This window comes from Leptosomus discolor, chromosome 8, assembly GCF_034619465.1.
Source record: "Leptosomus discolor isolate bLepDis1 chromosome 8, bLepDis1.hap2, whole genome shotgun sequence".
NCBI classification, from domain to species: domain Eukaryota; kingdom Metazoa; phylum Chordata; class Aves; order Leptosomiformes; family Leptosomidae; genus Leptosomus; species Leptosomus discolor.
This window is the reverse complement of record NC_141398.1, coordinates 33552032-33574728: the sequence shown is the minus strand read 5'-3', so window position 1 is coordinate 33574728 and position 22697 is coordinate 33552032. Positions and strand designations below refer to the sequence as shown.

Genomic DNA, 22697 nt, shown 5'->3' with positions numbered 1-22697 from the left:
TTTCTGGTCACTAGCACTGATTTTTGATCCAAATATAGAATTTAAATGTTGATATATGGTCAGAAAGCTTTAGAATTTATTCATACCTTCCTCTGATTTTTCCTTCTCAGAGCTGGATTGAAACAAATATAGTATTTAAGGCTAGATTCAGATCTAGGCTAGGGAAATGAATCTTCACTGCTTCTTAGGCTTTTTTAAAGGGAGTCATTGACATCATAATTGAAATGGAAATGGGAGTACTACTTCCAACCCACTAAGCTGGTAAAGAATTATTTAAATAAGCATTCAACAGATTTTGTCTTTTAGATATATTCAACTAAGTCAAACTGAGCATCTTTGGAGAATACACTTTCTTGGCAAAAACGTAATACTTCCAAATTCTGGCCATAAGTTATCATACAAGCAAACTATCCCCGTTTCCCCTCATGTAAAAAATGCAACCGAAGAACATGTCCCCTGTGCCTGACAGGCCCCATCTGCTGCTGCGTTCTCAGCCTCAAGGTTTGAGAACACCAGTGGCTCTGAGGCTGTCCTGTGAGTCCATTTGCCCTGAAAAGCAAACAAACAAGCCAGGCACACTTCATTCCTCAAAAACATGTTCCTTTACCACAATACTTTGAGACCTTTCCTAAAGCAGATGTCCAGATTGATTTCTCTTTGATAACTATCCCTCTGTATACACTGAAATTTCACTTTGGCCTTGTCTTATGGGAAGAACATCCTATTGAATCTGTGTCAGCTTTTCAGCAGCTTTGCCTTCCCCCATAAAACTATGAAATAACTACTATAAAGTTAATGCTCAGATTAATGTGGAATTAAACTCCCCTGCCATGTTAAGCTGGATGCAAATACATGCAAATATTGCTGTATAATGTCTTTTGCATTGCTCACTATGAGGCAAGTGAACCCATGACTACAGATGTAATTTTCAAAGAAAAAACCCACTCACAACCTCTCTGGCCACACTATGAGAAGTTCAATTCAAAGTGAATGTTTGATTTCCTTGAAGTTTATATTGCATAAGGAAGTCCTCCTATATGTCTTGCTTTAGACATTAATAGTATTTTATGGATGCAGAGTGAGGAAAATACACTACTCAGTTCTAGCGAGGATAGCTGAATTCAGTCCTTAAGTAGAACAAGCCCATTACAGTGGTGATTATTAGGGCATCACTGAAATGGCAAAATCTCTCATGATAAACCAATACCTAAACTGCACAAACACACACAGAGCCCCTGAAGAAAATAATGCTATTTATAATTGTACCACAGTATGTCCTGGAAGCTTCAGAAAAGATACGAGGGCAAGTCACTAAAGACTCAGAAAAAAGGCCCTGTCCCATTACAGACAGACAAACAGGTACTTATTTTTTGGATAAATAACTGAGATAAAGAAATAGTTTGCAGAGATTAATGGGATGTCTGAGATAGAGCTGCATGATAAACATTAGAAGAGAGCAGCTAGCTTTTTATGCTGGCTTCAGTCAGTCCTTGTGGACACATTGACTTAAAAAGTCTCCCAATATCCCTGCAAGTTGCTACTACTCCAAGGCCTAGGACCTGCATTTGCTTTAAAAGAGACATCTCGGCAGAGAGCATTGCTGCACAGGGATGCATAGAGCATAACATATTATCTGGAAGAAGTACTGTGCTGACATGTTGTGCCATGTGGACGTACTGTTAACTGGCTGGGAGAAGCAGAAGATGAAAGAGCTGACATTTGCCAGCTTCCCTAGGAGTTGTGGTAATGGCTAGCAACTGCACTGCCTATTGCAAAGAAATACTGAATGTGTGTGGGTTGTGGCAGGCTGTGTACTGGCTCTTATGCCAAGATGCAGAAGCAGCATCTCAGAGGTGGCTTTCCAGGATATTTGTTTTCTTTATTTTATTCTCTAAAAAAGAACAACGGAACCATATTCTGGTGTTCAGAAGAAGCCTCCCAAAGATGATGTTTCCAGTCGTATATAGACTTTTTTGCTATTGCACAGACCTTTGTTTTTCAGAGCTTTATAATAGCCTCCATGCACTACATATGAAAATGAATACATTGTTTGCCTAAGGGAGCAGAGTTATTGAGGTCTGAAATATCTTCATCCTATTTGCTGCCCTAGGGTTGATTGCTAGCCTGCATCTGCCATTCATGGGAACTGAAAGTTAGCTGGCCAGAAATAAAAGCTCCTGCAAAGAAAACATGTTTTACAGAAAAAATACAAAAAGAAAAATCTGTAATTATCCAGTCACATTAGTGACAGTGAGATCCTCCCAGCTTTCCAGCCAGGTACAATTAGCAATTGTTTTAAACAATCAACGAGTTAATTACAGCAGTAACTTTCCATTACATTTCACAGGGAATGTATTATGTGGTGGGGGACATTAGAAACTGTAAAGCAGTACTTTCATGTAAAAGACAAGCAGCATATGCCCAAGTTGTGCATGACTTCCCAGCAGCGCTTCTCCCTGCAGCGCCAGTGGCTGCTGAGCCCCTCTGGAGCAGGCTCGGCACTGCAGAGTGCCTCTTTCCCCTTTGGGGGTACATTTTTTCTTACAAAAATAGACCTGAAGCCTAATCAGACTCAAAATCTATCTCTTCCCCCCCACAGAATCTCACCTACCCAGCCAGAAAGCACGCTCTGCAGTACGGCAGATACAAGCTAGTGATGCAACTGCCTTCCACCACTCTCTTACTCTAGAATTTTGAAGTGGCTTAAATAAGACAGGACTCCTGTCAGTAACCACTTTTCACTTTGAACAATGGCTTGTTGATACTTTTCTTAGCTTTCTTGTTCTCTTTTTTTTTAAAGCTTCTAACTAGCAAAGATTAATAAATACACTATCCCTGCAAAACAGGGGAAAACATCGGGGAGCATTGCTAAGCATAGCTACAATTTATCTGTCTATCTATACATGAATCCTACTGTTTAGCTTTGATTTGCTGCAGAAACACAATTTTAACATGGTATGAGATACTCATTTATATCAAAGCAATTGATAAATTGATGCCTACCATAAGAGCTGGCATCATAATCTAGTACCTCGAGCTTTTATAGTTCATTATCATCTCAAGAGTGCTTAGGTCTGCATTCAACTGCCAGAATGCAATTTCAGTTTCAAGTAACAATTGTAGACTTCTAGATCCTGCCCAGTAAAGCCAACAAAAATATTCCTGTTGAGTTTCAACTGGTGCTCAGTTCCTTCTTCCTCTGGCAACTGGGCATTTCATTATAAGGGCAGAAATCTGCGCTGCTGGGATGCATGTGGAAGGGTCTTCCTACAGCTGTCAGAAAACCACTGCTGCTTTGACAAAAAAGCAAAACCTTCCATGCATTCTAGACTCTCCTTTTCCAGGCTAGTTGGAGAAAGGGCCTTCGCTGAGGCGACAGCCATCCCATTCAGATGCAGGGAATGCGCCCTATTTTGGCACCCCCGATGGCAAGCGCATTGCCCAGAGAACATATATTCTCTCAGTCTCTCAAAAAAGAGTCAAGCTGACATAAGAAAAAGAAGCAGCATGTATTAGGAAAGCTATAAATACAGCAATTCTCTCTTCCTAGCCCTAAACAAGGCTGAGTAATGGCGTATTATCACACTCCCTTGGAGTTGGCCATCAGGTACACTACCACTTGCTTGGGGAAAATGAGATGAAAACAAGCCAGCAGCAACCAGTCCCCTCCCTTCAAACACTCTGAGCATCAGCCACTCTCACGACATCCCTGCCAACCTTCAGTGCCAAACTCAGCACATCTGAGCTACTGTTTCAGTTTCCAGCATCAGTTGTAACAAGTTACCTTCTCTGGTGCTTTGCCAGTTACACCCCACAGTTGCTGGGAGCACAAAGAAGGCACCATATCCATGTTCTTATGCAAACATGGACATTCACGTAAGGCAGAAAGTTGGCCTGAGAAACAAAGACACACACCTTTTGTCTACTGACACAACACTCCAGTCTAGATAATTTGTGTCTGTTTTAAGGAGAATAAAGTATATTGCAAACTAGGCCACAGCCCAAACTTAATACTTTGTTGCATTCTTGAAATGGAGATTGTTTTCCACTGTCTTACCACTTTTAATCTCTGAGGCTTTGACACAATGAAAATTTCCCGTAGTAACTGCATAGAGACTGCAAAAAGAATTTTGTTTCCCTAATGGAATGTCACCAGATTATGATTAATTTGCCTCTCCCTTGAGGTCTCAAAGAAAGATGATTTAAAAAAAGAAAACAAATAAAAAAGGCCAATCAGAAGGTCCACATCTTCAAATATGACTAGCGACTATGGGGGCCTAGCTTGAAATGCACTAAGGATTTTCAAAAGCAAGGAGTGAGAATTTTCTAAAAGGCAGCCCCCTTTAAGATGTGTCCAGCTGGCTCCATTAGCAAACACAACAGCAACTGCTTGAAAAAAGTCATCCTAAATCCCACCAATTTTAATTCCATCTTTAAATCCAATCGCTGAAATGACACCATGGACTTTACAACCAGACAACAAAGAAACAGCTCTGTTTCAGCAGAGTGTGACTCCTGGAGACAGAGAGTCATGTAAACGACAGCAGCAGGGCTGCAAGTGCAGCTTTCACAACAGCACTTCTTCAGGGAAAAGCAGCTTGTAAGCAAGAAAGTTCAGATACAAAACAGGTCAAAAGCACTCCAAAGTGACTCAGAGGTCTCAAAGACTTGACAAAAACAGGTCAATTTTAATGGCTGTAGAAAAACCCCAACACTGTTCTCCTGAAAAGTTATGCATCAGAAATAGAAAGATGAACATATGCAGGGCAGATTGCTGGTTAATCACTTCTCCTACAAAACCAGTTCCTGAGCAGACTACAGGAAACATCGACACAATCGTGATCTAACTAGGAAAGAGTTTGGCATATAGCACAGTGTGTGCCCCATTTGAGTGTGAATTGGCTGTCCCTGGTTTGCAGTCTATCCCTTAGGGCAGTCTGTGGCCTTGGTAAGTAGTTTCAGTGAAGGCTAGCAGAGACTCAAAACTTGGTTCCTTCAAACTGGTTTGGTCCCTGCAAGAAATGTCTCTGTTCAGCCCCTGCAACTGCTGGTACTGCCAGTTTGACTTTTGTCAGATAGTGTCTCCTCATCCTCCTTAGCCTGCCCATTCTCCAAGGCCAGACATTTTAGGGCCCACTCTAGATTGGTGGTGGTGGTGGGTTCATTTTCTGATTTTTTTTTTTTTTTTAAGGCAAAACCCCCAAGAAATTACTGTTCAACACTATGGCATCCAGACTGAAGGCCTCTCATTGCTTCTGCTATTTAAGGCAACTGTAAATAACTGATAAGGGCGACAGCACTCAGTTATCTCTGCAGATGGCTTATTGTTTTAGCAGAAGGGGGAAAATCACCACCTCAGGCCTAAAGGAGGTTTCTTAAGCAGAGGTTAGTCACTCCTGCTGCTCATGACTATATGCTTAGGCCTTGGAGCTACTGCATCTACATGGCTTGTGAATGGAACAAAGCTGCTTTCACACTGAGATAAATATGCAGAACGCTGTACTAATTAGCTTGATACACTGCTAGTGTAAGATAGCATAAGTCTATTGAGCTCAACATGTTTAAATCATTTACTCTCACTTGAGATGTCTTAAAAATAGGAGTAATAAATAATAGTCACCTGGACACTAAGCCCATCTCTCCCCTCAAAGAACTACACTCACTTTGCATCCTAAGCACAGGCCTGCCTGTACAGATGAAATCTCCCTGGGTCATTTTCTCGCTGTGGGGTGAGCAGTTATATTACATCCATGAAAAACTAGAGCAAAACAGCTAAATTTCAAGTATGGGTGGTCACAATTTGGCACAGCAGCAGAGAGTGGACTGGCCTCTGAATGCTAATGACCCCACCAACCGTCCTTCAATGCTTATTCCAAGACCTGAAGTTTTCCCCAGGAGATGTAACTCTCATCTGGGTCAGGTCTCCAGTGAGTCGATTAGCTTGGCCTTTGGGAAATAGAGAAAGTACATTTGGCTGGTTATACCACTTCGATCTTTTCACTCTACCCTGTATAACTGCTTATGGTAGCAGAAGTGAAAGGAGAAAAGCCGTTGCTTCTTTATTTTCTTCCTTCCCTAAAAATGTGATCCTTCTCCCCTCCACTCCTCATCCTTATTCTCAGTCTTTTAACAAAGATACAACACTACTTTCAGGTTCTGTTTGGTTTTTGTTAATTAAAACTAAGATGCTTCAGAAGACTCATATGCTTTAACACACACCTTTCTTTCCTATTCACTTGTTTCAGATAGAGATAAAGTATTCAACAGAGAATTCATCTACTGTTCCCTATAACACACCACTCCACCCCACCCCCCTGCCCCCCAAAATAAAAAAGAAAAGCCAGTAAGGTGTAGTTCAGCATAAAATAACTTTTGGATGTCTGGATCAGCAGTATGCAGGTAGTAAAACTGAAAGAAATCTCATTAGCATGACATAACAGTCAATTATAATAAGCAAGATTTAATGTTAAGTACCGCAGCCTGATTAATCTGCAGATATTTCTATTTGTGGGAATGGTGCTCTACAAGTTTCAGGTTTTAGTTCATTTCACCACATTAAGCAAAAGGTGGGAAAGGTACAAGGGGAGACAGATTCATCCCCTGTGTAACTGTCCTGACTCCAAAAGCAGATCCCTTTCATTCTTGGAAAGGCTTTGACTTTACGTCAAATCCATACAAACTCTGAGGGCTTCCCCTGATCATTATTTTCCAGCAGGATACTGAAGGATTTTCGCTTTTTGGTTTTTAAGTGTTTTCCCGATACGTTTCTAAGTGTATATAAATGATCAAAATGAAAAAGACAAATGCTTCACGCTTCAAAACGTTTTGGGTTGGATTCACACTTGAACAGTCAAACTTGAGTGCCTGAAGGCAAACGGCTTGTCGCCCAGCCTGCCATTACATCAAGAAAAGGTGGAGTATACATCATTTCTCTAGGAATGCCTGGCCTTGCAGTCCTCATCAAAGCTAAGCTTCCCACTGCATAAGTTAAAAAAAAACCCAAAGCATTGCATAAAGCCCCTCTTCACAGGGAGTCTCCCAAATCTCTTCTACAGCTTTAAAGACTTGCAATCTAAATTTTCCAAAGAGTTAAATCTTTCCTACTTTTACACTGAACTGCTACAGAATGGAGCACTATTTTATCATTAAACCATTAAACTGATCTGACATCCTGAAGTCCCTTCTGATGTAAATTATTCTGTGATGCTAAGTAGTGTCAGTTTACTCAAAACTGAATTTTGGTAAGTTGGAAAATAATTTTGGGAAAAGTTGTCTAAATTGAACAGAAGTTCCCTTAAAAAACAGATTCAGAAAAATAGCATGAAAAATTGAAAGTAATGCTCCAGTTTGTTTTGGTACTGAGTAAAGTCTGGGCAATCACATGGGACTTTTTCCTCCTATTTCACAACGCAAGATTGTGACAAAAATTATTTTCAAGCAACAATATTACTTATTCCATAGTATGGGCTTCCGCTCCTCTTTCTTGTTCTTTGCATCTGTCATGAGGGAGGGGAAAGAACTATTAAACAACACTTGTCTCTCAAAAAATGCTCTCTCTTCCTGCAAACAGAGGCTTTTTCACTACAGCTGCCCTTGAAAAAAGTTCCTAGCATTCTCTTAAGTTGTCAACATTGTGAATCTACGGGGATCTGACAACTGGATAAGGGAAGTAGAAAACCAGGTACATTTTGCCATTTCTTGCAGACATTTTACACAGCTCTACCAGACCAAGACTGGGTGAAAGAAGAATTACTCAGAGGCAGAAATACTGTAAGGCTGATTCAGAGTCACAGCTACAACTACAGTTTGCTCGGCACTTCACCTGTAAGTGGGTTCCGTGATTGCTCTACTCGTTTTACTTCATAAATACAACCCTGCACAGATTTTTCTGTTGTTGTTGTTTCACCCTCTCAGGTTAATACCAAACCACAGACTTTCTAACAGGCACACCTGCTCTTTTACCAGCTTGATAGGCTGTTAAAAATGCTGAAGCCACCTTCTGTTCACTATCCAATAGCAATAGCAGTAGGATTAGAAACTGAGGAATCTGGACTTTACTCACATACCTATCTATCACAGTCTATTGCTTGAAGATCAAGACAAGGATGAGTAAATTCTAGTTTATTTCTCAGTCTCATTTATCAGATCCTAGCGTCTCTGTTGAGCCAGAATTTTTCTTCTAATCAACATATGAAAGATTGTGTTGGACATTTGTCATGTACCACATCCAGTTTCCTTGGAAAAGTTCTCATTTGCTGATCGTTTATCCAATAAAGTACAAGTCCTTCAGAGATAAACAGTCTAATCTTCAGTTAGACTGACTACCTTTTATGAAAATCAACAGGTCTGTGCTTTCATAGCTACCTCCTCCAAACTCTTACTGTCTTCAGTGGAGGTAATGCATGGAAATAGGTGTGACTATGCTGAAATAAGTTCCAGATCATTCAGCTTATGATCTCCTGGGATTGTAGAACATGGAGAAAGATTTTGTAAGAAGACAGTCAAATTATATTTTTTTCCTTCTTTTTCTTCAATATCTTTGAAAGCTACTGTAGTGATATGCTGTTAGCTACCTATAGGACTATCTAGCGAGCTTCCTTGATAGCTGTGAACATATTTGACCGCACTGATGCCCCCTGCAATTTCACTGAACAATGGCATTACACAAGTGATGAACATATCCTTAAGTGGCTACCTGAGGAGATTCCCCTGCAGACTGATGCCATTCAATGGTCTAGGTCACAGTAGAAGAGATGTTCCAGTAGCTGCACCCCAAGAAGACAAGAGACAAGACCAGCTGCTTCTCAGTTTCAACTGACCACAGTCTATATTTTGGGAGCAGAACAAACAGAGTTGCAGTCTCAAAAGAGAGGAGTTTACACCAGCTTTTCTTCTTAGGAAGGTTTACAACAGCTCTGCTAACACATCAGCAAGGGCAGCAGAGTTAGGTCACAGCACCACTATATCTGTTGTGTGATGCCAGTGACAACTACAGATATGAAGGATGCCTTCTACTTATCAAAGTTTCACCTGAAGCCTTTTTTACTGTGAGTATTTCCACTAGAAATAAATTCAAGGAAGAGATTTGTCAAATATTGTTAACACTGACAAATCTTTGAACATGCAGCACAGCTAGCAATACCACTGTTAGGGAGGCCTAACAATCATGTACCACATTTTATTTTGTGTTCCCATGTTTATGAACTAGCCTATGTGTAGTTCTGAGATGACACCACCTGCAACCAAAATCTTCCCCCCTCTGATGTAGGTTTACACGCAGCAACTCCATAAAATGAATACTAGAACCACCTTTTAAAACTAGAGGCTAGAATAGTACAGAAGGACAGCGCACTTATGCAGGCGAACTTAAGGTCAGGTCATGCCCTGCCAGGAAAAAAAAAAAAAAGAAACAGCGAAAAGCTGTTATTCTGCTTTACTGGAATGGTTTTAGTGGATAAAACATTGGGGGATTTGGTTTGCATTTCCAGCTCTTTTCCAAACTTTTTATTCAACATTGGCTAAGTTGTTTAGTCTTTCTAGGCTTAGAATGTTACCATTTTCCTACTTAGATGTCTAGCAGGGTTATGGATGGCTGAGTTTCAACATCTGCTTTTGTCCATGATGAAAGACAGCAGAGAAGTACCTAGAGCAGAACACTCATTTTGCTCCATACCATGAACATGTATCCATTTACCTGACTGTTACACAGTTCTATAACCACAGTAACCTGTGCCAGTAACCAACCTCTCCATTCCTGGCCATGTTTTATAACAGCCTGACCAGAAGCTCACAAGACACTTTCCCATACCTCAGTTTCTTCGTGTGAAATAAACCAGGCAAATATCCCTGCTAATCAATGGAAGCTTAATCCCATACTTAAAATCCATGCTGAAAGGTACTAAGGAGATGACCAGTCTCTGCTGTGAATGCGCTGCCGCCTTCACCTACAGCAGAAGAGTTTCTGCGCTTTCCAGTCTCAGATCTCTGTTCATCCTTAGCTCCTTTTTGCAGCCTGACAGCTGCTGTAGCTCTGCATAATCACAGAGCACAGAATAAGCGTAAAACTGACTTGAAATCTAAACTTCATTTCCAAGTGAATCGTCTGCCATCTTTCTGAATGAGCCTTTTCTCCTCTCCCCACCTGTGTTCATCCCCTCTCCACCCTGGTTATGGCCTTGCCCAGTTTGCATGCAGATATGAAGAGGCTGGTTTTGGTAGCTACCAGGTACCAGTAAATTAGAGCTGCACTTTCTATCATCTTGTTGACATATGATTTTGAATGTATTGCAACAGGGTTTAAAAAAAAAAAAAAAAGTCATCATCAGAACATCATTTTCCCCTACCTCAGCATTTTCTCACCCCTTCCTAAGCTGCTTTGCACCTGAGGGCTGAGAAAAGTAGCACTAGGCCATTTCAGGTCTTCTAGATAACTTTCTACACCACTGCCATCGCATGTGCTGTTATTCAGCAGTTACTGCAGATCTCAATTTCAGTAGGATTTGCAAGTCAATCCTCTATCCGTAAATCCCAGATGGCTCAGTGATTTTTAGCACAGCTATTGATCTCTTCATTCATACATACCAGCCTTGGGCAAACACACCCAGCTGCTCTCATCAACCTTGTCTGACTGTCACGAGCAGAAAAGAGGACTTTGTGAATCCAAACACTACCTACTAATAATACCGCCACTTTGAGAAATAAAATTAGGCAGAAATAAGCATATGGTTTGTGCATTTGCCTACCTGATAGAGATCACAAGGCTGCTGCCAGGCTCCCTCCCTTGCTCTGCAACAGCTGTGCTTTCGGCAACTGAGAAACAGCCTTCCTAAGTGTTGTGCTCTGAAAACACACACGCTCTACACACACCCATCCAGCCTCGCCGTGCCAGACAGCCCCTTCTCCTTCGCTGTCAGCCAGCCGAAAACCAAGTTGCAATTCAATGACCAGCTCCCGTATGAAAGGAAGATACAGAGGTTGGAACAATCAATGCAATTAACCATCCTGAAAACAGTGTGAGGCTTGTTGTAAAATGGGAACAATTGGGTTTTATCTGCCCTTCCCCCCTCCCGCCTCCCATATATTACCTACAAATGAAGAAGGTCTTCAGCAGATGCCTGCATATTTTATGCCAGCTGCTCTGTCTTTCTCATTCTGTTTTACACTACTATAGAACAGCAAGAACGGATTTAGGATCCCTGGCAATGGGGAAGGTGACCGCTCCTTACCTCCGCAAGGCAGGGATTCCTACCTCCTCACCGAGACTTCCAAGGAACCATTCATTCTGATAAATGATAGATGAAACTGGTTTCAGAGACTCGGAGTTGTCAAAGGGGAGAGGAAACAAGCCAAAGATTCAGCTAGCCTTCCCTCCCCACCCATGCTTTTCCCCTCAGATCACTAAGCTTGTTACCATAAATCAAGCCTCCACACAGCTGCAGCAGTAGTAGGAGATTTCAGGCGAAGTGGCATGGGTATCATATACTACTGCCACTCATTCACGTTTTAAACACTATTTGTTGAGCTTTTTAACATGCAGTTTGTCTCCTTCTGCAGGGAATTACTCAGCCTGGCAGTCACATGGCTGCAACAGCACAATTAGAGGATTCAAACCATGCTAAGCTCTTCAGGGTTTTGATCTGGAAATCATATGAGGCGGGGAGATAAATAAAACCAGATGATGACAAGGAACTACTGTCTTTGTGCAATTAGCACCTTGTAACTCTCCCGGTCTGCACTGACCCAGGGCTTGCTGTCACAGAAATCTCTGAGTTATATAGTAGTGTAAACCTCACCTAAGTCAGAAAGGAACCCATTAGTACATGAAGTTTGAAATAAGCAGGCAAACAGGCTGCAACACGCCCTCAATCAGGGAATGGCTGCTGGGGAGAAGAGGATATGTATAAATGTGTGTTTATCAGATTTGGGGGGCTAGAAGTTTCAATAGTATCAAAATAGTTGAAACTTTTAAACTCAAATTCAAGTCCCATACAAGCATTCTCCAAGGTTCAAAGTTGTTTACAATCAGGCAAACATTGCAGGGTTTCATAAAGTCTACAATGATCTGACAAAAATATTTGGATCCGAGATTTTGGGTTAGACCAGCTCCATCATAATGTTCTGGAAAGTCTTCATTGTGCAGAACACAATAAAAATAGCATGGAGTTGTTCATAAATGCAAGTGCAGCACAGAGACCTCTTGGCCTTCACCATGGTGGGATCAACCATGGAGTTTGTGTCTAGTTTAAAGCCTAGCCCAAGCCAGTTCTTCCTCCTTCCTGCCCAAAATTGAGGAGCATTTGGATTCGTTTGCTTCAGTTTATAGACTGCTTCTAGCTGACTTTCAACTTCTTTCACAAATTGCTTGTAACATTTCGTCCCTGATCACAGTTTTACTTATTAATTGTTTTCTTTCTGTTTAAGTTGTGCAGTGAGGTAGCCAGTTTCATATTTACCAATTCACTGATTTTACAGATTAATTCATGTAACTGTTCATTCTCTTTTCCCAGGATGTCCCTTCCCCCATTCCCCACACCAAATACATATTGCTACCAGCAGCCTTGTCTCTGCATTCGAGTCCCTGCACAACACAGCTCTTGCTTACAATTCTCCTTATGGGCAGGGGTATTACTGCTGCTGCCAAAATGCACGCAAGAGCCAGCCAAACACCAGAATCTTGCTGGAGGAGGCACTGATGGAGGTGCACAGACCCACCATGGGGACAGCTCCTCAGCACCTTGCCCCTCCTCTGGTCTGTGCTATCTGTCCCTCTAAAAGTTTCCTCCTGATCTGGAGCACATTCAAATACAAAGCTTTCAGCCTTCCAAAGTGCTACCCGATCACTACGTACTGCCATCCCCCACTGAGGATGGAACTGAGGGGTGGCTGACGGACGTGACAACAGAAGTCAGTGCACTGGAAAGTAAGTTGAGGAAAAAGAGGTACTGCTGGAGGGAAAGGTGCATACCTGACTCTGCCGTTTGCGTGACCTTTTCACTCATTCAGAGCTGGTGATGTTTGTGGTCAGAGTCATACAAGTGTGGGTTGATTTCCCAGCAGACAGCACTTGAACCCGGGGCCTGACTGTCTCTTGGGATTACCACACCTTTTTCCTCTCCAAAAATCTTTCTGCTTTGAGTATGACACCACCCTGACACTCTCATCTCTCAAGCAAGCTGCCCTTTCCTTACCCATTGCACTTACCCCCTGCATTCAGGGAAATGCACAGGAAATTATCATTCACAATAAAAATGGAAAAAAGAAAATGCCGTTCGAGTCTACTTGGGTTGCTGGAAATTATGGTGTCCCCAAACTCAGGGGGGACTCAGTGATGGGATGGATTTGGTGTTGGACTCTAAATGAAAACTTGCATGTATGAAAAGGCTTAAAGCAGAAAACCGAAAGAATATACTGATTTCTCCCATTTTACTGTCCTGAAACTATCAATCTCTGGCAGGAATACATAAATATAGAAGAGCATTTTGTGTGACTGCACTTTGATTCACTAGTAGTTGGTCTATTTTATTTTTTTTTTTAACTTTCTATGCTTTAAAAATAAACCTCATCGAACAGCTGTGATTCTGGCATGTTCACATGACTCAGGGAGCTGGGGTTCCATGAGAAACCGCAGCGCGGAATGAAGTTGTGTGCTGTGCTCCACACAGAAAGGCTGAACATTTTGGGCAGCCATCATCCTTGGTGCAGCTCCACTGGGTTCACTGAACTGAGTACAGGGTGTCCAAACCAATTGTCTTGTTTCTGCATGGTAGGCATAAACATGAAAAAACAAAACCCATTTAATCAAAATTGTAAAAAAACTTTAAGACACATCAAAGTGGAAAATGGGCAAAACAATCTGATGTCAAGCAGAACGTTTATGTGAAACAGAGACAGCAATACTTTATCCTAGTTTTGATAGACAGACTTATTTTTAACGCTGTATCTCTGTGAAGCAAGCCCATCAAATTGTTTTTCCTTCCCTCAGTATAACATGCTTAAAAAAAAAATAAATCCAAAACCTTGTCTACTTCAAACTCCCTAGAAATAGTGTGAAAGTAATGCCTAGCAGAATTTTAATGACACAGAGAGATTTACTGCAGATTAAATTTGATTAAGTATCGCTCAGTAATGAGGCATTTCAGGGGACTATAGGATAGTTTCTGAATTCAGTCTTTTGTCTGTAGTACTTTGAGTATTTTACTAATATAGTTCATATTATGTAGTATTTCATCCAGGCAACTTAAATACATGGTGGTTTTTTTTTAAAAAAAGGTCCATAATATAAATATTCCTAGCATAAAAATGCTGTATTTCAGAGAAAATTCACTACCTCAAAACTACTTTGGAAACAATAGTAATACTTATACAGCATCTTTCATTTTCCAAAACATTCAACAGAAAGAGTAACCAATTAATCCTTACAATACTCCTTTGAAATTCATGGATTACTAATTCTCCTTTTATGGAGAGGCCCACTGAGGTAGGATAGTAAAATTATTTGGCTAAATCCCTAGGGAAAGCTAAGGCTAAAAATCAAAGGAGTATTCACAGCTAACATGTTTCCAGACCCACATCTTAAATAATTCTTCATGAATAACCCATCATTTTTAAAAAGTGCATACTGAAGTTCTGTTACAGGTCTAGTGCCTGGAACGGGTTTTGGCGGTATTCCCTTCTAGCTGGTTGTCTGTGCAGCACCTACCACACTGCAGCCCCATTCCCACCTGGCTGTTAGACAGTACTTTAGTGCAAGTGATTTAGCAAAGATCTTCATGCAATGGGTAGTATAAATGAATACAAATGAAACTTTCCACAGTATTGCGCTATACACAGTGTCAGCTATCCACTCAGAGACATGTTACTGTATTGAAGGCATCTGGATGCTGTGCTGTGTCAGTGAAGTGTAAATTCTGTATGGCACACACTCTTTACACAAGCAGTCTTACTTTCAGACTAGTTACTTTCATTATCACATATTCCAGTAGTTCTTAAAAATGCAAGCTTGGTCCAAATCCTTCCCCATGAGAAGGGCAGTAGCTCTCTCTATATTGATGAGCCATATGATTCTGGGAGAAGAGAAATAACTATGCATCTATGTGAGGAATAAGTACGTAGTTCAACCATAAATGCGCATGACATCCTTTTTAATACACAGACAGCTATACTAGGGCAAAAGCACAGGCAGAGTTGCTTGGCTTGATGATGTATGAGTCCCCCTCATCCAATCGATCTGGATGCTGTAGCTAGAGCAATAACAAAAGCAAGAGAATGAACATTGCTGGTCCTGAGTATCCTTTGAGAGGGGGGCATCAAATGTGACCAACAGCTCTGTTGACCTCTATGAAAAGATAGGCTGTAGGCCCACAGAGGCCGAGCAAGTGGCATTTGGAAAGAAGAGGAGGAAGAAGCAAACACGACGAGACTAAAAGCACTGGTAGAAAAGCAGTTTAAGCCACAGGAAGAATCCATTATTCTGTGGATATCTCCATACCTCGGCTAGGAATTCTGGCCAGCACCCGGGAGCCAAATTTAACCCTTGTAAATTTACTGACTTGCATGGTGTCTTTACTGAATAAATTTCTTTAAAAGCTCTGGGATGCTTACTTAAAGCTCTTTGTAATGAGAGGAAGTTCAAGAAAATCCACATTACCTTAACAGCACATCTAAATATAGACCAGACTAATTTGAACTTGTCTCATTGAAGGTCTCAACTGCCTAGGCAAAAACCTGAGTTAAATTCTCTCACCTTAGCTTGCAAGTAGTTCCACCGAATTTTGGGCTGTCAAGGTAGTAAGTGAGTGGAAGGGAGAATGGCAAAGCAGGATTACCACGACAAAGCTATTATCTGGCTTTGACATGGAGGTGGATGCAGGGGTCATCTGAAGCATCTCAAACACCAGTACTGGTGTTTTTCACAAATAGCTGTATCTCTTATATTCTTTCAAGATATGTGTATTTTTAGAGCTTACTGCATGTTAAACAAGGGAGGTTTTAAATGGGATCAAGGGTAAAACAAAGCAGCTGAAGAGAGGTGCTCACACTTTTGGATGGTGGCAATGCAACCCAGGTAAAAGTGGTCTACTTCAGAATGCAAAATTCTGGGAACAGGTGAGAATGGGAAATGAACCTGACAATACATAGTACAGAAAATATCATGCAGGGCCCATGTCTTGTCTGATACAGCTCTCCTGAAGTCAAATAGAATAAACTTCCATGCTATTCCAAGTGACTGAATAGACTAGACTATTTCAGTTGGAAGGGACCTGCAATGATCATCTAGTCCAACTGCCTTACCACTTCAGGGCTGACCAAGTTAAAGCATGGTATTAAGGGCACTGTCCAAATGCCTTTTAAACATTGACAGGCATGGGGCATCAACCACCTCTCCAGGAAGCCTGTTCCAGGGTTTGACCACCCTCTTGATAAAGAAATTCTTCCTAATGTCCAGTCTGAACCTCCCCTGTGCAGCTTTGAACCATTCCCATGTGTCCTGTCACTGGATCCCAGGGAGAAGAGCTCATCACATCTGCATCTGCTTCCCCTCCTCAGGAAACTGTAGAGAGCAACGAGGGCACTCCTCAGCCTCTTTTTCTCCAAACTAGACAAGTCCAAAGTTCTCAGCCTCTCCTCACAGGACATTCCTTCCAGCCCTGTCACCAGCTTTGTTGCCCTCCTCTGGATGCATTCAAGGACCTTCACATCCTTCTTCAATTGTGGGGCCCAAAACTGCACACAGCACTCAAGGTGAGGCTGCACAACACTGAATACAGTGGGATAATCACCCCTCTTGACTGGCTGGTTATGCTGTGTTTGCTGCACCCAGGATGTGGTTTGCCCTCTTGGCTGCCAGGGCACACTGCTGCCTCACACTGAGCCAGCTGCCAGCCAGCACCCCTAGATCCCTTTCTGCAGGGCTGCTCTCCAGCCACTCCTCTCCCAGTTTATGCTTGTGTGCAGTGTTGCTCTGTCCCAAGTGCAGGATACTACATTTAGACTTGTTAAATTTCATGCCACTGATGATGGCCCAACACTCCAATCCATCTAGATCCCTCTGCAAGGCCTCCCATCCCTCAAGAGAGTCAACAGCAGCTCCCAGTTCAGTATCATCAGCAAACTTCCTAAGGGTTCTTCAACTCCTGCCTCTAGGCACTGATATAGATATTGAACAGCACTGGCCTCAGAATTGAGCCCTGAGGAACACCACTGGTGACCAGTTGCCAGCCACATGTAGCCCCCCTCACTGCAACCCTTTGTGCCCTGCGTTCAGCCAGTTCTTCACCCAGCGCACTGTCTACCTGCTCATTCCACAGGTGGACAAGTTGTCCAGAAGGATACTGGAGGGACAGTACCAAAAGCCTTACTGAAATCCAGAACAACTACATCTTCCACCTTCCCTTCGTCCACTAGGTGGGTGACCTTAGCATAAAAGGATATCAAATTAGTTAAACAGGACTTTTCCTTTTGTGAACCCATGTTGACTGTGCCTGATGATTGCATTATTCTTCAAATGCCTTTCAACAGTATCCAGTATAGTCTTCTCCATACTTTTTCCAGGAACTGAGGTTAGACTAACAGGTCTGCAGTTCCCTGGGTCTTCCCTCATGCCCTGATTACAAATAGGGCAATTTCTAAACCAGAAAAGATCAGGGAGAAGAGCTGTACAAAACACATGCCTGTGAAGCACACAGCCTCGTGTGGTAGAGAAAAAGCTTGTTCCTGAGGGCTTAGGAAGCTGCAGTAACAAATAAATCTCCAAACACAGCTTTTCAGTTCTGTGCTCAGTATGGCACTAGGGTAAACCCTATTCAGTGCCTGCATACATCTCATGCCCCTGGGAAGAATTAAGTGGTTTTGAATTGTGGCCTGAGTGACCTGACTGACCTCAGGCTGTGAGCACTGAGAGGGTCAGCGTTTCACAGAGCTGGAATCAGGTGGGTGCAGCAGCAAAATGCCTTAGAAATTATTACTCTTTTGGTTTTTAAGGACTGAAAGAGACCAAAAGAATAATCTTTTCTGACTCCCCATTCAAGAAGATTGTCAGAAGACTTGCTCAGAAGATGCCTCACTCCAACCTCTCTGAGCTTCTTAAACAAGGAAAGTACTCAGGGACATCCAGATCATTAGCGAGAAATGTTTATGCATACAATTATTTTTTCTTCCTTCTAGCAAATTCATGAACAGAAGCTTCATTTTTTTCCAGTACCAAAAGCTGGCAACCATTAACTGGATAAAAATAGGTACTACAAAATTTTGGAAAGCCCATCAGTGGGAATGTCCTGCCTTTGGAATAGATATAACTAATGGAAATGCAATTGAGCGCTGCATTGGATGGGTTTGTTGTCACAAACAAACCTGAAGGGCTGGATCTGAACTCTAGTTTCAGGAGGTGTGGATTTGACTCATATGCTAATTCCAGAACCTGGGTCCAATCCCAGGCATTAATCTGTATGCAGAAGGGGAAGGGATGTAGGTGGGGTTTTGAAATAAGCTTGCAGGCTCCTCTGCCATCTTGCTCAGTTGGCTTCAATTTCTTCAATCAAAATCTACCTCCTAGTACCCTTCTTAAGCGCCTCAAACTGTAGGGATCATGTCTAAGAAAGCACAGTGAAATGCTCATAAGTAATCTCTGCTGTATTCAGTGTAACATCAAGCAGACACTTTTCATTGTAACAACCACCAAAGGGCCATCTGAAAGACTCATCTATGAAATGAATAATCACACTAGCACTCACAATAATTTACCATATGAACAAAGAAGAAAAAGTAGGAAACTATTAAGACATCCTTAATTACCCTAAGGACATCAAAACTAATAATCATTCAAAAAAACCCTGTTCAGCTACGTGCCATCGTTTGTGGAAAAGACGGAAATAATATTAAAAAAGAGAGTAAACCTTGAGACAACAGGTAGAAGACGCTCAACCAGCAATTGCCAGTACCGAGAAGAAAATGAAACTTTTGATATTTTAGAACCAAGATCCAAACTGAATTCCTACTACAGCATTTTTAATACATATGCTTTCTAACTTTTCAGAGAAATGCTTTTATTCTTTTATTTAATGTTTGAGAGAGCACAGACTGCTGTACTTGCACAGACTTAATGAAAAAAAAAAATGTATGCTTCAAAAGTAATGTTCAAAAGAACGCACACAAATTTTTCCCCAATAAATACAAAACCCTGACACAAAATCAAGAGCTCACTTAAGATTAATGCAATGTAGATGATGCAATCCATGTTGGATGTATTAACTTTAGAAAGAAATGTCTTCCTCCCATGTATTTGTGGACCACCTCGAGGACACGGAGCACTGTTTTTGAGAACCCCGCTGAACTAATGGGAGATGAGGTTACTCTTTTGTCCTGCTCTAACATGTTCTCCTTTGGTCTGCAGCCCTTTGAGATGTGCAGCCACACTCTTAAGCTGCATGAACTCCCAGTATCAATACAGGCTGGGGGATGAAGGGATTGAAAGCAGCCCTGAGGAGAAGGACTTGGGGGTACTGGTGGATGAAAAGCTGGACATGAGCCCGCAATGTGTGCTCGCAGCCCAGAAGGCCAACCTGGTCTACATCAAAAGCAGCGTGGCCAGCAAGTCGAGGGAGGTGATTCTCCCCCTTTGCTCCGCTCTGGGGAGACCCCACCTGCAGTGCTGTGTCCAGCTCTGGAGTCCTCAGCACAAGACGGACATGGGCCTGCTTGACTAGGTCAAGAGGAGGGTCACAAAAATGATCAGAGGGCTGGAGCATCTCCTCTATGACAGGCTGAGAGATCTGGGGTTGTTCAGCCTGGAGAAGAGAAGTGTCTGCAGAGACCTTATTGCAGCCTTTCAGTACTTAAAGGGCACTTATAAGAAAGATGGGGACAATCTTTTTAGCATGGTCTGTTGCGATAGGAGCAATGGTTCTAAACCAGAAGAGGTCAGATTCAGACTAGATATAAGGAAGACATTTTTTACAACAAGGGTGGTGAAACACTGGCACAGGCTGCCCAGAGAGGTGGTAGATGCCCCATCCCTGGAAACATTCAAGGTCAGGTTGGACGGGGCTCTGAGCAACCTGATTTAGTGAAAGATGTCCCTGTTCATGGCAGGGGAGTTGGACTAGATGGCCCTTAAACTCCCTTCCAACGCAAACCATTCTATGATTCTACGGACCCTTGTTCAGGTGTTGAAAGCCACCCCACTTCCCTTATCAGCTATGCACTATCAGACAGAGCACAATCCACAGCCTACTGCTGTGACTCTTTAATTACTGTGTCAAAATAATTTATTGCTCCAGTATCAATGGGCCTGTTCTCATCGCACGAAAGATCACCCACACGATCAGCACAACACATGGGAAAATGTCAAAGCTGACTAACTTGATCAATACTCAGACTTCATCAATTTGTCCATAAAGCTACCTTTGCAATGCAATGAGACCATCTTGTCTTCCATATCCTGGCAATTATCAGCCTTTTTGCTTTTCTAATCTCAAATTTAAAGAAATAATGTTCCTACTCCAAAAAAAAGAAAGTGTTCTCTTAACGGTAACAGTAAGGTTTTTGGTTTCTTAAATTTAGCCAAAGAAATTGAAATTCAAAAAAATTATTCAAAATTATTATTACTATCCAAAGAAATCAAAATTCAAAACAATCCAAATGTAAATCGAAGTCACACCAAAAAAGCCACTCAGCTGAATTCAGCTGCAGAGCTGATGTATAATATGCCGCAAAGCAATGACAACACATATGAACAATTCCCAAATTATCAATCAAAAAAGTTCACACCTCCACAGGAGGTGCAAGGAGATGCTGTAGGAATCTCCCTGCAGGGATCTCCATAGGATTTGATTCTACTCTGAAGGGGGTTTTCACACGTTGCAGAACTGTGTGTTACACCAGCAGCTGCTACAGAACAGACTAAAGCTCCTTGTGCACCAACCCTCCCAGGTTAAATCCCAGTCTGTGACCAAAGAAAGAAGCCACAACTGTTAAGGGCAAGAGGGAAGTCAAAGCAAACCAACCAGACAAATCAAAAACTTCAGCCTTATGAGTTCCTTATTATTGCCACAAGATTACTTTGATACTAATAAAACAGATTTGATTTTTTTTTAACAGCAGAAGTGATGCATGTTCCAAGCTGGTTGCCAAAAGTATGAAATAGAAAATTATCATACCACAGTACCTGGGGGAGGAAAAATATATCAAGGAAAAAACCCCCAAACATCTCTACCTTTTCATTCAGAGAGAAATAAAATTAAGGGACTACAAATAAAACCATATCAAAAAAGCTTTCAGGTTCTGTACCATGCCTGAAAGAGGCATAGGGTAGATTGTCTAGTTAAGACAACAGGTTAAAGTACCTCCGTGGCAGGGGATGGAGAGCTCACAGCAGCAGAGACCTGATTTCTTTTATCTTGAAATCTCTGCAGCAATGCAAGCTGCAGCCTTGGTCTCAGCAAGCATTTGTGGTCTTTTGGTCAGGACTTCAGACAGGCTCATTAGGACATAACACTTTATAGCTGTGCTCCATAGAGCCTGTATTTCAGGAAAGCCTCCTTCAGCTAGCGTGAAACTTCTCAGCCTTACCCTAGAGATTTTGGGTTCTCTGGAAGTCTGCATTGCCCTGTGGTTGACAGCAAGTCCCAGACATTCCTACTGCTGAGCATCTTTCACGCTCTTCCCCCAGCCAACACCTACCAGAATTGCATCTGAGTGAAGAGTATCGGAGTATCATCTCTTCCTCTTTCTAACGTGTAAATGTATCACAGAGCAGAGCCCTGGGGGGCGGGGGGACACACACTAATGGAGGTTTCTTATATATGCTTTTGTCGTGCCATGGAAGAAAAAACCCACAGTATTTCATTCTCCAAACCCCCAATTCTCCACAAAAAAAAAAGAAGCTTTAAAGGTGTTCTGCATTAGTGAATGCAGGTGACTCAGGAAAAAAAGGGATCACAGGCCAGAATTTTGCTGCCCACATCTGTATCTCCTTATCTACAGACACATTCATAGGCAAGTGACACCCCTCTTCCCCCAGGCAGGTGGGCAGGAGGTCCACCCCTCTCCTGTGTGCTCTTCAGCCCCACCCTAAGCTGAAAGGATACCCCATTGCCCGAGTCAGTGGTACTAACAGAGGTGCTGCCTGCCTGGGAGCTGGAGAACCAGCACTGCCAGCGCTCCACTCTTGGCTCCTTTAAAAGGCAGACCACAGGATGCCGAGACACCAGGCAAAGGAAACCAGAGAGATTTTCAGCAAAAATTTGCTTGCTTTCTTGTCTGTTTTGAATTCTCTCCAAAAAACACTGTAATTTCTTGTCTGTTTTGAATTCCTTCCAAAGAACATTGTAATTATGGTGAATCAGCATTTGCAGGTAGAAAAAAAAGAAACCATTTTGCTGGAGAGCTTCTTGCTAGTCTGTCATGAAGTCATGAGCCTGGGATGCTTTCACTTTCTATTTCTTTTAACAAGAGTCAGTAAAACATTTAGCCCACAGGCACACCATCCTGTACTGGATATTTCTCATATACAGAAAACACCAAGTAGCTTAAGAGGTTTTTTTTTGTGGGGGAAATTACTCATCCTATTTTACGTACTAGGCAGAGAATTGACTGATACAACTTCAGAAGCAGCTAAAAGTTACCTAACACAGTTTTCCCATGTATAAAGACTCCTGCAGTTTTCAGATCTGATACCTTAAGTCCTTCCAATCACTATAAAT

The 22697-nt window shown here is 42.0% G+C and overlaps 1 protein-coding gene across 1 annotated transcript in view; it reads right to left on the bottom strand.

The window, feature by feature from the left end:
• The window catches only part of PHACTR1 (phosphatase and actin regulator 1), a 307280-nt gene that overhangs the window by 163616 nt on the left and 120967 nt on the right, over positions 1 to 22697 (bottom strand). The window lies entirely within an intron of this gene.